The 15,425-nt window shown below is 39.4% G+C and overlaps 1 long non-coding RNA gene across 1 annotated transcript in view; it reads right to left on the bottom strand.

Moving 5' to 3' along the window:
- Positions 1-6,056: 6,056 nt before the first annotated feature.
- Positions 6,057-15,425, bottom strand: part of LOC146059078 (uncharacterized) — a 32,232-nt gene continuing 22,863 nt past the window's right edge. Inside the window, exons 3-4 of the long non-coding RNA XR_014470142.1 lie at positions 8,680-8,888; positions 6,057-7,092 (exon numbers count right to left, since the gene is read on the bottom strand). This is a non-coding gene — a long non-coding RNA (uncharacterized LOC146059078). The remainder of the gene's footprint in view (positions 7,093-8,679; positions 8,889-15,425) is intronic.

Consider the following 15,425-nt stretch of genomic DNA (forward strand, 5'->3'; position numbering starts at 1 on the left):
CTGCTCTCATGCACCCTAACTCCACCCAGTAGGAGGAGACACTGACTCAGGGCCACCATCCTGTACTCCTGTGCTACCACGCTGGACCCTCACCCACTGGCAGAAGCTGCACAGAGTCCCCCATCCTCCTCTTTAGTCCCCCGTATGCCCACACACCCCTATCACTACCCAGCTTCCTGCTCTCCTGAACTGTAACTTCCACCACTGGGGAGTCGCTGACTCAAAAACACCCTACTATACTATTGCACACACACCTAAACAACACGCACACACCCCCCCCACACACACACACACACACAAATGTCACTGTACCATCCACACTATCAATGTACACCTTACTCTGTAACCTTTTTTTAATTAACAAAACAATACACACCCCCTTTCAAATCATATGCTCTCTATTTAACACATTTCACCTATAACTCAAGTTGCAATACAGGGCATCTTTCATACAATTCTAACCATATTTCTCACAATACAAACATTCACAAATTGAGGGGGCGCAGCCCCTTACGACGGTGTGAAGAGCGCCCGTAGGGCGCGATGAATCACCTAGTATATATATATATATATTCACAATCTTATCTCCACTGAAATGCTGGCATCAGTATAGTCACAATCAGCATCTCCACCACCAGTCATCCATATGTATAGCATAAGGGAGTTAAATACTGGACACAGAGAACAGGTATGGGCTTGGGGCCATGCTGCTTTGTTGCTTAGTTTAGCCAGCGTTTGACCTATGTTTGTGAAAAATATTGTTATATTTGTAGAAACCAGGGCAGCAGTACGGCTGCTTAATGCCCACCCTGTTTTAGAGGTTACGGTCTGTGTGAAATATAACATTATATATCATGTTCATCCAGGCAACTACATGTTGAAGAACATTGTAAATTTTATTTTACAATTGGGTTAACCAACCAAACTGAAATTTGTTATCCTTTTTATTGGCTCAAAGTTTAAAAACATTGTAAAAAAAAGTCTAATTTCCCATTGTCTGTGTCTTTTTTTCATGCCACAATTGTATCATTATACAATAAAATACGTAATTATTACTGGACTTCCCAAGAACAGACTCTCACCACTGCAATCCATTTTAAATGCTGCTGCTAGGCTGATCTTCCTTGCAAGACGCTCATCGTCTGCTGATCCGCTCTGCCAGTCCCTCCATTGGTTGCCTGTATATTACCGTATTCAATATAAAACACTTCTACTTGCATATAAAGCTATTAACCATACTGCACCAGCATATATCTCTGCACTTATCAGACAATATCTCCCATCTTGACCACTCCGCTCTGCACAAGATCTGCGTCTCTCTTCTGCACGGATCACTAGCTCCCATTCACTATTACAGGACTTTCATCGGGCTGCTCCCATCCTATGGAATGCCCTTCCATGCACAATTAGACTCTCCACCAGCCTCCAAACTTTCAAGCGTTCCCTGAAAACTCACCTCTTCAGGCAAGCCTATCATATTTAAGTTCTACACGCATAACCCTCTGAGGCACTTATGTATTATATAGCTTCTCTTCTGGACTTGTAACTTGTTGGGACTGCTAGGCTATTACTGATGCCTGTCCTTGTGTTTCCCTCCTATATACCTAATAGATTGTAAGCTTGCAGCAGGGCCCTCTAACCACCAAGTCTGTCTGTTACCCAGTTTGTTTTATCACTGTCTACTATTGTAAAGCGCAACGGAATCTGCTGCGCTATATAAGAAACTGCAAATAAATAAATAATAAAATAAATTTGTGTCTAGAAAGGTTTGTTAGAGCAGATTATTACCACAAATTCTGCCTTTAGAAATGATGATGCTTTGTGTAAACAATCTAGAAATGGACTACTAGGTATACCAACCATAGCTCCCAGATACACTTACATCTAACCTTACCCAAAACTGTTCTGACCCATGCTGAAATATGACTTATAGCGTGTACACATGCTTCGATCCAGAATCCATCAATACCGATTTGATATCGTTGGACGGCGGAACCCGGCAAGATGCGGTAGCAAACAGGAGGGAGGATGGCAGGAGGGTGGCGCACGGGGAAGGAGGGAGGTTCTGCTGCATAGAGTTTGATTTAGTGTTATTTTCAATGCTATTGAAAATCAAATCGAAAAAATGTAAGCATGTACACCCCATTAGATTTTGATAGCCTGCTTACATTGTCTTTTATCTCCATATTCTCATTCCTAGACCTCCTCCAATATCAAACTCTGCACAACTCCCCCTTAACTTAGACTCAAATTTTACATACAGTATGTGATTACTATTCCAGAGTTTGTTTGGTCTGTTGCAGCATCTTTCTTTTATGTTCTTAGAGGAGCTTTGCTCCAGGCCTTAATCCTAGGTCTTTTGATCACATGTCCCCGGGCCATCTTAATGCATTGTGGGAACTAGGCAACACAATGCACTGGGGCCCCTACTTAAGTAAAAAAGTCATAACTTCTTTCAGTGTCTCCACCATCTATCAGCCATTTAGCAGGTAGTTGCCTGCAGGCCAGAAGAAAATGTTTCCCAGCAGTTCTGATTCTGTGTAATTCACAACCAAAGCAGCCAGGCAGAAATCTACTTGCCTCACAGAAAACTCTAGAGGCAACAGCAAACATCTGCTCAAAGGCCCCTAGAATTGTGGTGCCCTAGGACAGCTGCGCAATAAGCCCATGCGTTAAGATGGCCCTGACTTGTCCATACGTGTATATAACCTTTACTTTTTATGGGCTCCTTCTCCACACATTGAAGAAGAACAGAAGGATTGTCTCTTTGTTGACGCACAAAAGATGATTTATATGTGTAAGTTTAATATATACCTTTTATTATATACTTTTTAAAAACTGTCTATTAAATTAAATATAAACTGTATCAATTCATTACAATAAACACATTTAAACAATATGTCGTCACAGTGACTTACTGTTATTTTCATTGCCCAATATCTCTCTACTCTGTTCTTCAAAGATCCATTTCCAAGGTAGACAAACAAGGACAGCTGCTTATTGGGCAAATCCTCCATGAAAATGATGTGCTATAATGGTTAACTGGAAAAACCTTCAACACCCCACACCCCTGCCCTGCAGAATTCAGTATGTAACAAGTACTACATAGAACATATATCCAGCATTAACAATGAATGGCTCTATTCATTTTTTGATTTCATATTATGTGAACATACCTGATCTCTTCTTTCCTACTTGCTGCTGTCCATTTGTTCTATTCCCATGTTCGCACACTTCTTTATGATTATGATGCTTAAGTCTTTCAGCACAAGAAATGTATTTATGTCATTCATGAGGCTTTGGAGAACATGCATCCAAGGTTGCAGCAAAATATGTGTTATAGACAGAACAGCTTAATTGTACACTATTACCATGTCACCTGAAAATCCATTGCCTGCTAAAAGAGTGCAGTTGTCCTTTGATCAAAATATCAACCTATAATTCATATGTTGTCTTTAGTGCCTCAGTTCCATGAACCACTTTGACTTACTTTACCTAAAATTTGATGTTAATAATGTGAACGGCACTTTTCTAAAAAAAAAAATTTTTATTTATCAGCAGCTTGTACATAATGTTAGGAAGAAAGGCTCCTATGTACCATAGTTATAAAAATAATGTCCATAAATCAGAAGTGATGCCAAGTTAAGCCGTAATCATCAACATTATAATATACACATCATGAAGTAGACTATATGACCTTATCATTTTAATTGTAAAATAAAGCATTGTAGTCAAATATGGGTTTATTGTAAGTATAGACAGCAATAAAGACACTAAAATACAATGGTTCGGATGTAATGACGCCTTTATGTAAGGAACAATCTCTTACAAGTCATGGTTTTGCCTTGTAAGTAATTGCCCCTTTAAAAAAAAAGTCTGAGTTTGTCCGGCATCCGGCACGGCTGCCAAACTCAGGCATCATTAAACCGGCCCATTGTGTTAAACTTATAAATTCAAAAATCACTAAATACTCACTTGCTGGAGGAGATACGTAGACATGGCATAAATATGGTAAACATTATAGTTACCTTGCTTGTTCATAACTGGTCTCTTACAGTGGCAAACGCAGGATTTTCAGAAGGGGGTTTCCAGAGGGGTGGAGCAAAGCACGGAGATGGACACTTAGGTGACACAGTATATGCCGGGTCAGTTAAAGTATTATAGATAGACCAAATGTATATAAATAATAATATACACACACACACACACACATATATATATATATATATATATACATACATAACAGCAGTGTAGACCCCTGGGCATAGCAATGTATTGGGGCCCCTACCGATCCTCCAGCAGTAGGGGTGGGGGAAGTTTTGATGTCTGACTGGTAGGGGGTATTATATCAACCGCTCAGCATGTAGGGCCTGGATCAGTAATTTCCACTAATTGCCCCTTTACTGCACAGATGGTGGGAGATGGGGTGGAAGAAGGGGGCATTGGGCTGAATGAAGGGGCCCTAATACATTACTTCCAGGGTGGTAGAGGATGTTTAATACGCAGAGGAGGGGTGTATAGTGGAGTGGGCTTATTATTCATAATTTTCTGGTGGGAGGACAGCTTGCTTGACTGCAGATATCTCCAGTTCCCAGAAATAGATTTCTTAGATTTTAATGGAATTAAAAACTAGAGAATCCCACCTACCAAATGGTGTTGGGGACTAGGGGATCAGAGTTCAGGAGGCAAAAGAATCTGCCAACAAGAATATAAAACTACATACCAGGTGTGTGGAGCTGGAGCAGTAACCAGCTGCTGGAAGGCTGATATCTCTGGTTCTGGGAACAGTAGAGACAAGCTACTAGTGTCCATCAAAGGAGAAGACTCTCAGCTTTTGGAATATATCCTCAGAAAAACTCTAAGTCAGAAATAACCTGAAATATCTGACTGGGAAGAGCAATTAACAGGCTTGGATGGGGACCACTGCTTTGAAGTCAGATATCTCCGGTTCCCAAGGGCCGATTTTTAAAATTCGTGTACCCAGCTTTCAGCCTAGGGCCCTTAGACTCCTGGGGGGGTTTCTGGGTACTCAGAAACCCCCCCTGCGTGCGCTACTGTCTTAACACCCTAAGGAAAGAGAGATGGGATGATCTGAGTAATGTACAAAATTTTATGAAATTAATCTAAAGAATATACTGTACTTGGATTCTTATGCAAACTTCTTGTGAATTAAAAAATTGTGTCCATATAAAGGGAATATTTGACAGTATACTTTCAACTATGAGTTATCACCAGGACAAGTGAATACATGTTTAATATACAGTACTGTATGTGAATGTATATAATATATGATAAAATTTTAGGTAGGTGTAGTAATAATGCTGCCAAGAAAGACTGCTTTCAAAAACGGAAGTGTTAATAGTTTATTTTTCATCAATTAACAATAGGCAAAGTGGATGAGCAGACAAAAATCAAGCAAGTCAAAAATTTAGAAGACATATTTCCGCGACAGGTTTGAAACACTTGCAGTTTACTTGAAGAATTTACAAAATTGCATTTAAGAATACAGAGTTATAAAGCAGGGACAGTCTCCTCCCACAAAATATACTTGAATTTTAAACGGCTCCCCACAAAAAAAACATAGGTACTTATTTCCTAGCATGGCGCCCATCGCATAAGATTGTATGCCTTAATTAAGGCATACAATCTATACAATTGAAAAGATTTTTAATTGTATGTACAATATCGCATCTTATGGATCTCATCTTATGGATCCTTAAGATGCATAAGATCCATGAGATCCATAAGATGCCATAACATAAAAATCGTAATACAACCCCCAATAACCATTGTTAACGCCACCGGCACTATATACACCAACCCGAAGCATGGTGAGCGCAGTGAGCCCGCGAGGGGTGGCGGTACGCGTCCTCCGACCTTTTCATACCCCCACTATCCACATCGGCGCGGAGTCGACTTTATATAGTGTGGCGAGCGGAGCGAGCCACCGAGCCCGAAGCGTGGCGAGCGCACGCGGACTACTTCACATGTATTCCGCTGCGCTCGCCATGCTTAGGGCTCGGTGGCTCGCTGCGCTCGCCACACTATATAATATCAACTCCACGCCGACGTGCATAGTGTCCCCACAGCAGCCCTGCGTAGTCAGCATTGTGTCCTCATCAGGGCTGCTTTATTTTTACACTGCAATATAGATCTCACTTTGAAGTAAACCCCCACCTTACTCTCTCTGCACAAGTAACATCTACCCCACATGCTTGTCATGATTAAGTAGATTTATCCAGCATGCTGGAAATTACTTGCCGGCCAATGTAGGGGTGTTTTCTAAGCGATCTAGGGAGATTGCCCTGAAATCGCAGCTGTGTGCCTCATAACTGGATATAAGTAGCAGAATCAGCCAGTTGAGAGCACCTAAGTTGTTGGTTTCTTATATATGCAACATTTTGTATACATATTCACCCCTGCAACTCCTTACATACCGTAGCTAACACTTTCTCTAGTAAGCTTTCACTAGTGTGATGCCTTGGAATGGTTTTGCTGGGATGGTTTGTGGGGTGTCTCACAACCTAGAATTTAACCCCTAGAAGGATAGGAACTTACCATTGATATGTGTGGTTGGTAAGACCACAATTTTAACCAAGGAAATGCAAAAACTAAAAAAACACTCTAGTTAAATGCAAAATTGATTGTAAAATGTATTATCTATACTAACACAACTTGAAGATGCAGGAGTAAATAGTATGCCATGATGTCAGTGGTTTGTATCCCTCATTCTTAACATTGAATTTAAGCAAGTTCCAAATTAATGGTCTGCCCTAGATTGTACAAAATACACATCTGTTTGAGCATGACTAAGATAGTGACACCTTTGCTTTATGATCGTTCAGTTTATGCAAATTGTATACCTTGTGCAAAATTATTACAAATTATTGTATAAAATCCCTATCAGGCTATGTATGTAATGTGTACAGTATACGAAACACACATTTACTTTGAGTATGAATGCAAACTTTGTTTCATGCACAAACTTATTAAAACTATAACATAAAATTCCCTTTAGTCTATGATTATAAGGTAGAAGTTGTCCTGGCTTTAAATTCTCCTCCTCTATGGTATTCTGCCGGATTGGTTGACCTTATAAAAGAACAGAAAGAGAACTCATGGTGCAGACTCAATTGCTGTGAAATGGGTGACAAAGTGAAGGGATAAATAGGTGCCTGGACCATATGGGGCCTCTCTTAGGCCATAGGCTACAGTGCAGATGGGGGGGTGTCACACCTGATAATTAGTTCCTTTAATGCCTTATAATCTCCCTCAGAAATATATCCATAAAGGGGAAGGGCTCATAGCGTATAAAGTATAAATTAATCAATTACATGTATACATGTACACACAAAAAACAATCCATAAATAAAAGCCTGGTACCGTATCTGGCCTTTTAACAAAATGCTATTTTTTAAGCTTATGTGGGGTCAGATGTAGAAACTCAGGCGGACCGCCTCATATACAGTAGTCTCCAAAGATAGTCCCAGCACCAAGTTCAGATAGGGATCCCAGGTACCTCCAAACCACCAAAGAGTTTAGAATAAAACGTTTTTCTCAGGGTGTTTAAGAAGACTTTTTAGTCGAAATACGTTGGTGGTTTGGAGGCCTAATAGTGTAATTGTCTAATTGCAATTACATTGCAGGTATCACCATGATCACAGTGATTAGCGTTGATCCCTGGCAGAGTAGCCTGGCTGCAAAGGCAATTACACCCCGTCATATTTCCATTTGCAGCCACCCCAAAACAGGCCAAACACACCTGCCTCCCCCAAAATGATGCGTCCCGCCTCCCGCCGCCCACTGCTGTCAATAATAGTGCAATCGCACTTTGAAAGTTTGCACATGCCCCCTGTGGCCGATGTGCATGTGCAGAATTCCAAACATTGCCTGCTTGCGGTTTTCGGACTGACTTTATTATATATACATTTAAAAAGGTAGGGATATGTATTCATGTTTTACACATCAGGGGGTTATTCTGGTTCACTCGCAAAGGCAAATTCACTCTCAGATAACCATGTGCACTGCAGCTGAGGCAGATGTAACATGTGCAGAGAGAGTTACATTTGGGTTGGGTGTGTACTTCAAACTGATATCTACTGTATATTGCAGTGTAAAAATAAAGCAGCCAAATCTAATGGTGTGTACACACGGTACTTTTTGCCTTCCGATGTTGACGATATAGTCAACATCGGATCGGAATTGGATGCAGATTGCAAGGGTGTTAACCCTTGCGATCCCGATCCGATTCTGATGCGCGTTCACGTATCGCAAGGCAGAAAGTCTTGTCTGCCTTGACTATCTAGTGCAGATCTGCACTATATAGTCAGACTTGTATGCAAATCCGATTGAGCCTTGCGATCTGATTCCGATCCGATATGATCGGAACGTGGATAGTATTTAAGGCACATCTGACAATGTGTACACACCATAACTCTCTCTGCACATGTTACATCAGCCCCACCTGCATTGCACATGGTTTTATCCACCTGAGATTGAATTTAATTTTGCAAGTGAACCAGAATAATCCCCCCTGTGCAAAAAAAAAGTGTCTTCATAGAATTTTATCATTTTTTTTTAAACTAGGCCCTAACCATTGATAAAATGGTCAATGTCTTGGATTAATACACATTTACATTAATCAATATTACCTGTATTGAGAAGGAAAACCATATTCACCTGTAGGTATAGGAGTCGTGAAACAAGAAAGTTTACTAGTTTCATTTTTTATCAAACAGAATTTTCAAATAATTCCCAGAGATGTCACACTGTGCACAGCTTTTTCATGCTTGCTTCCAGAAATGTTTTTGCATTATGTAAAGCATATCAATGAGCTGGAACTTGTTCACATCAACACCAGAACATCATTGCATATGGAAACAAAAAACCTGTTTGGAGGGAAGACATGTTGTACAGAGAGTGATTAGACATTTACAAAATAACCTTAAACTGTAAACTTTAGAAATAGAATATGGCATTATAATTTAATTGTTCAGCTGTCATTTATAGAATAAGATATTTTAATAAATAGATTTATTCATTATTAAACAGAAGATGCTTTTTGTATACAGATGAATAATGCTAATTAAAGCTAACAGGTAATAATTAGCTGAAGGTAATAATAGCTTAGTTCAATGTGAATTGCAAAATGTGCTGTTCAGATATACTATTTACACTTGTGGCACTCCAGTATAATGCAACATAGAAAATTAGTTTCACACTTTAAAATGATTTTTGTCACCAATTTTTTATTTTATTAAAAAAACATTTAAAATATGACAATACAGCCTGGCAGCATTGAAATATACTGCATATTGAGAGATTTCCAAAGTTTATACACAATTTGTATAAAGATACAACTGATGATGGAATATCTAGGTGATTGCTGTGGTACTAGGGCAAAGTTCCAAGTTCATGTTATCTATACATTAATAGCAGGAGAACAATCATGAGTGACATATTTCTATGATGCTTCGTCTGAGCAGGGCACATCATATACCAAATTAAAGGTCTTGGGCCATAGATTAGCCTTTGTAATTGGTTGCTTCATTTTGGAGTTATGTGGCAAAACACATGCATGACAGTTACAACGCATCACCATTGTGCTCTGGAAATTTTAACAGAGAACTCTCCCTAAGCATCTCATGTGGAACGCACAGCCTGTTTTGTAGTCTGAAAACTGTGGTAGTTATTTGCAGCCACCCAATAAGCAGGGATTTAAAAAAAATTCAACAGGGTGAGAAAAGGGGTAAAATGTTCTGCACAGCAAACCTCTTATCTGGTTGAAACCATGTGCATCAGCTAGAATTAGTTATTAACCTTCAGTTGGTTCTTCCACATATCATTTCATCCAGACTTTTGAATAATGACACCCTAGAGTATGAGCTTTTACCTGTCACTCGTAGGTTTGGTTACAGCATGAGGTGGTGGACAGGGCCTACCCTTCCCTCCCACAGCCAAACTTTAACCTTCCCTGGCATACTTATGTTCGGTATTCTGGCTGGCAAGATTCCAAGTGGCACTGGGGATTATTCTGAACATCGTGAACGCCAGGATGCCAGCTGCATCCTATATTTTCGACATCCCCATGAAAAGCAAACATTAATCTTTTTTATCATAGTAAAATTAAAATATTATGTAAGTAAGTACAATTATTGATCCTTCAATCCAGCATCCTCTGCCCACACCTCATAGAGGAAAAGACCCACTCTCCCATCCCAGCAACAACCAGCACGCTGCCAGCCGGGGCCCCCCCAACCAAGTAAAGCTTATCTATCACTCAAATCCTACCTGTCATTCATCCCACCACACGTACACATGGTGCGCTGCACTAAAAACAAATGATAAACTTACAATTCAATAACATTCTTATCATTATGACACTTTTCTCTGCTGGACATACACATACACACTAAACACACATGTGTGTGCACATTTAAAAGGAAAAATATTTTATATCATAAAGTAATCTCAAAGCATAAGCACAATTATTACTATTATATGAAAACAAAGGGATTTTAAATCAAAGCTAAATTCTTTCTCCCACATTTAACATAATTAATAGAACTCATTATTGTGTTAATAATGCTATTGTTTTACTTTTAAATTTATTCATAACCGAGTAATACAAGATGTGAATAGAACACTAATTACCATTAACTAAGTTTCTAAAGCTTAGCATTGATTTCAAAGAATTATTTTATGCATTACCAAATATCATTTCATAAAATAACTGTAGAATAATTTGGATTTTTAAGGTTAAAAATTCAACATTGAAAAATAATTCTACTAATTTAGAGAAATACAAAAAAAGGTGGATAACATTATGGAGAGTGTACTAGTACAATTTTTTTTTATAAATATACAGTAAAAGAAATATACATAGATATGTCTTTCCTCATCTTACACTCAAACTTGTTGCACGTGTACATGCATCATTGTTCTGATTAGCCATGCACATGTGTGATTGTATTTGTAGCAAATATACAAGCGACTGTGGGGGTTATTCTGGTTCACTCCTTCTGCCAAATTCCTTCTTAGATGGACAAAAGAATGTGCACTGCAGGGGGGCAGATGTAAAATGAGCAGGGAGAATTAGATTTGGGTGGTGATTTACTTCAAAATTAGATCTATATTGCAGTGTAAAAATAAAGCATCTGGTATTTACCCTGCACAGAAACAAAAGAACTCACCCAAATCTAATTCTCTCTCTGCCATGGACGTGCGGTGAGGTAAATGGCTCGAGTCCCTGGCAAGTACCAGAGCCAGATATGCACACAATATATGAGCCATTGGGTACATACCAGCATTATACACATGTGCAGCAGTGTGTACTGCTGGAGATTCACTGAGTTTTGATAAGAGATATGCAGAAAAGGTAGCAAGGTGAGGCACTGCCTCAACTGCCATAGACTTTTTACTCCAGCGTTTTGACTATAAAAATGATTAGAATAATAAAAATAAGAATTTTTTTGTAAATTATTTGTATGTTTGACATACTTTATCAATTCAAAACGCCGGCATATACGCTAGTGTGACAGGAAAGGCTGTGCCTCGCCGCACGCCACTGCTCTTTGCACATTTTACATCTGCCCCCTGCAGTGCACATGGTTTTGTCCATCTAAGAATGAATTTGCCAGAAGGAGTGAACCAGAATAACCCCCTATTAGTAGCTATGGGTAAGATGAGGAAGGACTCATCTAAAATATTATATTTATTAGTTTAGTTTTTATGTGTGGTTTGTACACCAAGTGATATAATAAAAGTAATCCTCCTATGAATCTGCATAACATTCAAACCACTAAATGTTCTATTTACTAATCATTTCCATCATAACCCTGTTGGATTTGCAATCCACTGATTTACTAAATAAAACATTAGAATGCTATGTATCAGCTTAGTATCAATTTGCTTTACCAGTACAAGTATTGTAACCCCATATTTACTACTAGCTGACCCGCCCGGCGTTGCCCGGGAAAACCTTGGGGTTTCTTTATTTCCAAAATTGCTGAAAAATGTCATCTTACAGTATTCTGTGGCAAAGACCTAAGATTGAAATTTGTTATAGATTCCACCATAATGTTAGAATGTGTTTGCATTGATACTCAATGATGGCAATGAAATCAGGTGTGGTGTTGTTGTTTGAAACACAACGCTCCTGAGTTGAAAACTTGTATGTGTTGATGAATTCAACATCCACTCCTGAGATTTAGCACCCACATCCACATCCACTCCTGAGATTTAGCACCTACCTTCTGAGGGTCAGAAATCGGTACAAAATCAGAAAGGGACATGTCCACACCTCAATTTCTATACTTTCAATGGTACAGTTTCTAGGGTGTGTAATTACAGGCGCTGAGTGTGTGGGGTCCGGGGTGGGTGTTACTTACCACGCCATAATTAATTAAAAATTCACTGCTCCCTGCCACTGCCACTCCCCTCACCGAACCTGCCTGCAGCAGTCTCTGAGGTCTGAGGATCTGTAAAGCACATGCACCGAGCATCTCTACCAAACAGTGGGGCAGCCCCTGAGTGTGGGAGCAGGTCCGCGGGCCTGGCCACATGATGTCATGATGCGACGTACACTATCCGCAACACTGTAATGCACCACTGGGAATGGGTGCAATGGGCCAAATTCTTCCCTACACCCGCCGGGCCAATCCACTGATCCAGCCATCACAATCATCAATGGATGCATTGATAAGGTTTGGAGTTTAAGAAGTTGAAGAATAAGACTGAGAAAAAGAATTGCCATGTTACAAAGTGTACAATTTGCTCACTAAATCGTGAAAAAAATGTAAGTGTACATAGAAGTACAATCAAGAAATGAAAGTAGGATTAAAAAATAAGTTCTGATTTAAACTGATAATTGTTTGGATGGGGTGGGTTGTGAAACAAATCTATAGGTGAGGGTATGGATATTGTGGGCATAATTGGTGTTTGTTACACCTACAGGGGGCCCTCAATTGATGGGATTTTCACTACAGTGTCACGGTCACAGTGTCACCATAGGGGGATTCCCAATTGGGGTCCAGGTGGTCTTTTAGGGACCCTTTACAATCCTGTAGGTCTTTTCTTCTTGAGCTTAGAGTCTCCCTTAATGATAATTAATCACTGAGGGAGACCGTAGGCTCCAGGAGAAGAGACCAACGGGATTGTAAAGGGGTCCCTAAAAGACCACCTGAACCCCAATTGGAAATCCCCCTACGGTGACACTGTAGTGAGAATTTCTCATCAACTGGGGACCCCCTGTAGGTGTACCAAACACCAATTATGCCCACAATATCCATACCCCCTCCACCTATAGATTTGTTTCGCAACCCACCGCCATCTAAATAATTATCAGTTTGAATCAGAATGAATTTTTTTATCCTACTTTCATTTCTTGATTGTACTGTACTTCTATGTACACATATTTTTTCACGATTTATTGAGTAACTTGTACACTATAACGTGACAAATCTTCATCTCAGTCTTATTCTTCAACTTCTTACACTCATAACATTTAAACAAATGCATGCAGCGCTCATGCCCATCAACCAAACATTATCTATGAACCAAGAGTCTGGGAAACCCTTAAGGCAGAGCTGTGCCTGATATCCAACTGACTAACAGGGTGAGTGCAGTGTACCCACTTTGTATTGATCAATGAGTGCATTGGCCAGGACAAAGATTTCTCAGTGCAACTGGCTGGGGAGCGCAGTGACAGGCTGGAGGACTGGAGAGACGGATATGGGGAACAAAGTAGAAACGGTACATTAGGTACAGTTTTTATTTGCCGGTACAGACGGTTAAATAAACGGCAAATTATTTTTTATGTGTTCTGTGTGTTTGTGTGTGTTGTACTGTTTTTGTGTGTGTTGTAGTGTATGTGGTTGTGTGTGTTGTATTGTATGTATCTGTCCAATGCGTAAGTGTGTGAGGTGTGCTACGTATATACAGTATGTGTTTGTTGTGTCTTTGTGTATCTGTGCAATGTTTAAGTGTGTGTTTTGTGTGTGTCGTACTGTTTTTTGGGTGTGTGTGGTGAATGTGGGTGTGTGTTGTGCTGTTAGAGGTATTTTATGTGTGTTGTGTGTATCTGCCCTAGGTGTAAGTGCGCAAGGTGTGCTATGTATAAATCTGTGTGTGTAGTGTGCTGTGTGTATCTGTGCAATGTTTAAGTGTGTGTTTTGTGTATTGTACTGTTTTTGGGTGTGCGTTGTAGTGAATGTGGGTGTGTGTTGTACTGTGAGTGTTGTGTGTATCTGCCGAATGTGTAAGTTTGTGATGTGTGCTACGTATATATGTGTGTGTAGTGTGCTTTGCGTATCCTGGCAATGTTTAAGTGTGTGTGTGTTCTGTGTGTTTGTTGTACTGTTTTTGGGTGTGTGTTGTAGTGTGTATGGATTTGTATTGTACTGCATGTGGTGTGTTGTGTGTGTGTATCTGTCCAATGTGTAAGTGTGTGAGGTGCTCTACGTATAAATGTGTGTGTGGTGTTCTGTTACTGTGTGTGTGTGTGTGTGTGTGCGCGTGTACAATGTGTATGTGTGTGTGTTGTGTGGTCTATGTATATCCTCAATTATTTCCTAATTGTTTAAAGCCTTCACCATAATGTTAGAATGTGTCATTCATACTCAATGACAGCAATGAAATCAGGTGTGGAGTTGTTCCTTTGCAAACGGTTTCCCAGATCATCGATCTTTTCCCCAGAACATCAATGAAGGTAAATTACAACTTGGTGTTTTTTTAAATTTCTAAGTGAAATTTCCCAAAAACGGCTTCGAGGTGCACACCACCGAGTCCAGAGGTATCTTGTTGCTGAATTTGGTGTATCTGAGTGCCACGGTGTGTCCGCAATGCGACGGACACGCACACACACACGCACACACACACGCACACAGATTCTTCAACTTATTATATAGATAGTTCAGATTAGAAACAATAGACACTGTCCAAAATCAGAAGCTAGGACTTCAATTTCTTTATAATATTGAGAACCAGTAATATTTTTCTGCTTAAAAATATAACTTTTATTATATGTCTAATTAAAGTATAGTATTGTTCAATGACTTTTTGTAGAATAATTAATGATCAATTACATTAGAAACCTGCTAGATCCAGATATAAATTGTGTCAATCTTAGTACAAAACAAAGGTCACTAGAAATGTATTTCTTGGAAGCCAGTCAATAATGGAAATGTTATTGCTGTGATGGCATTGATGCTAATTGTGAATGCAGAAAGAAATTGTCCATTTTGTTAACATTGGCATTTTATAAATCATAAAAAATCTAAATTCATGGCACATATTTAAACATCAAGCTAAGCAACCCACCTTAAAATGGACTGCCACTTTTTTTTCTAAACATAATATTGTACATAGAGTATTGTATTGTTTAGAAAATATGCATGAGCTACCTGATATTAATTTATGTGTTTTTT

The sequence above is a fragment of the Crinia signifera genome, chromosome 2 (assembly GCF_055691185.1).
Source record: "Crinia signifera chromosome 2, ASM5569118v1, whole genome shotgun sequence".
In the NCBI taxonomy this organism is placed as follows: domain Eukaryota; kingdom Metazoa; phylum Chordata; class Amphibia; order Anura; family Myobatrachidae; genus Crinia; species Crinia signifera.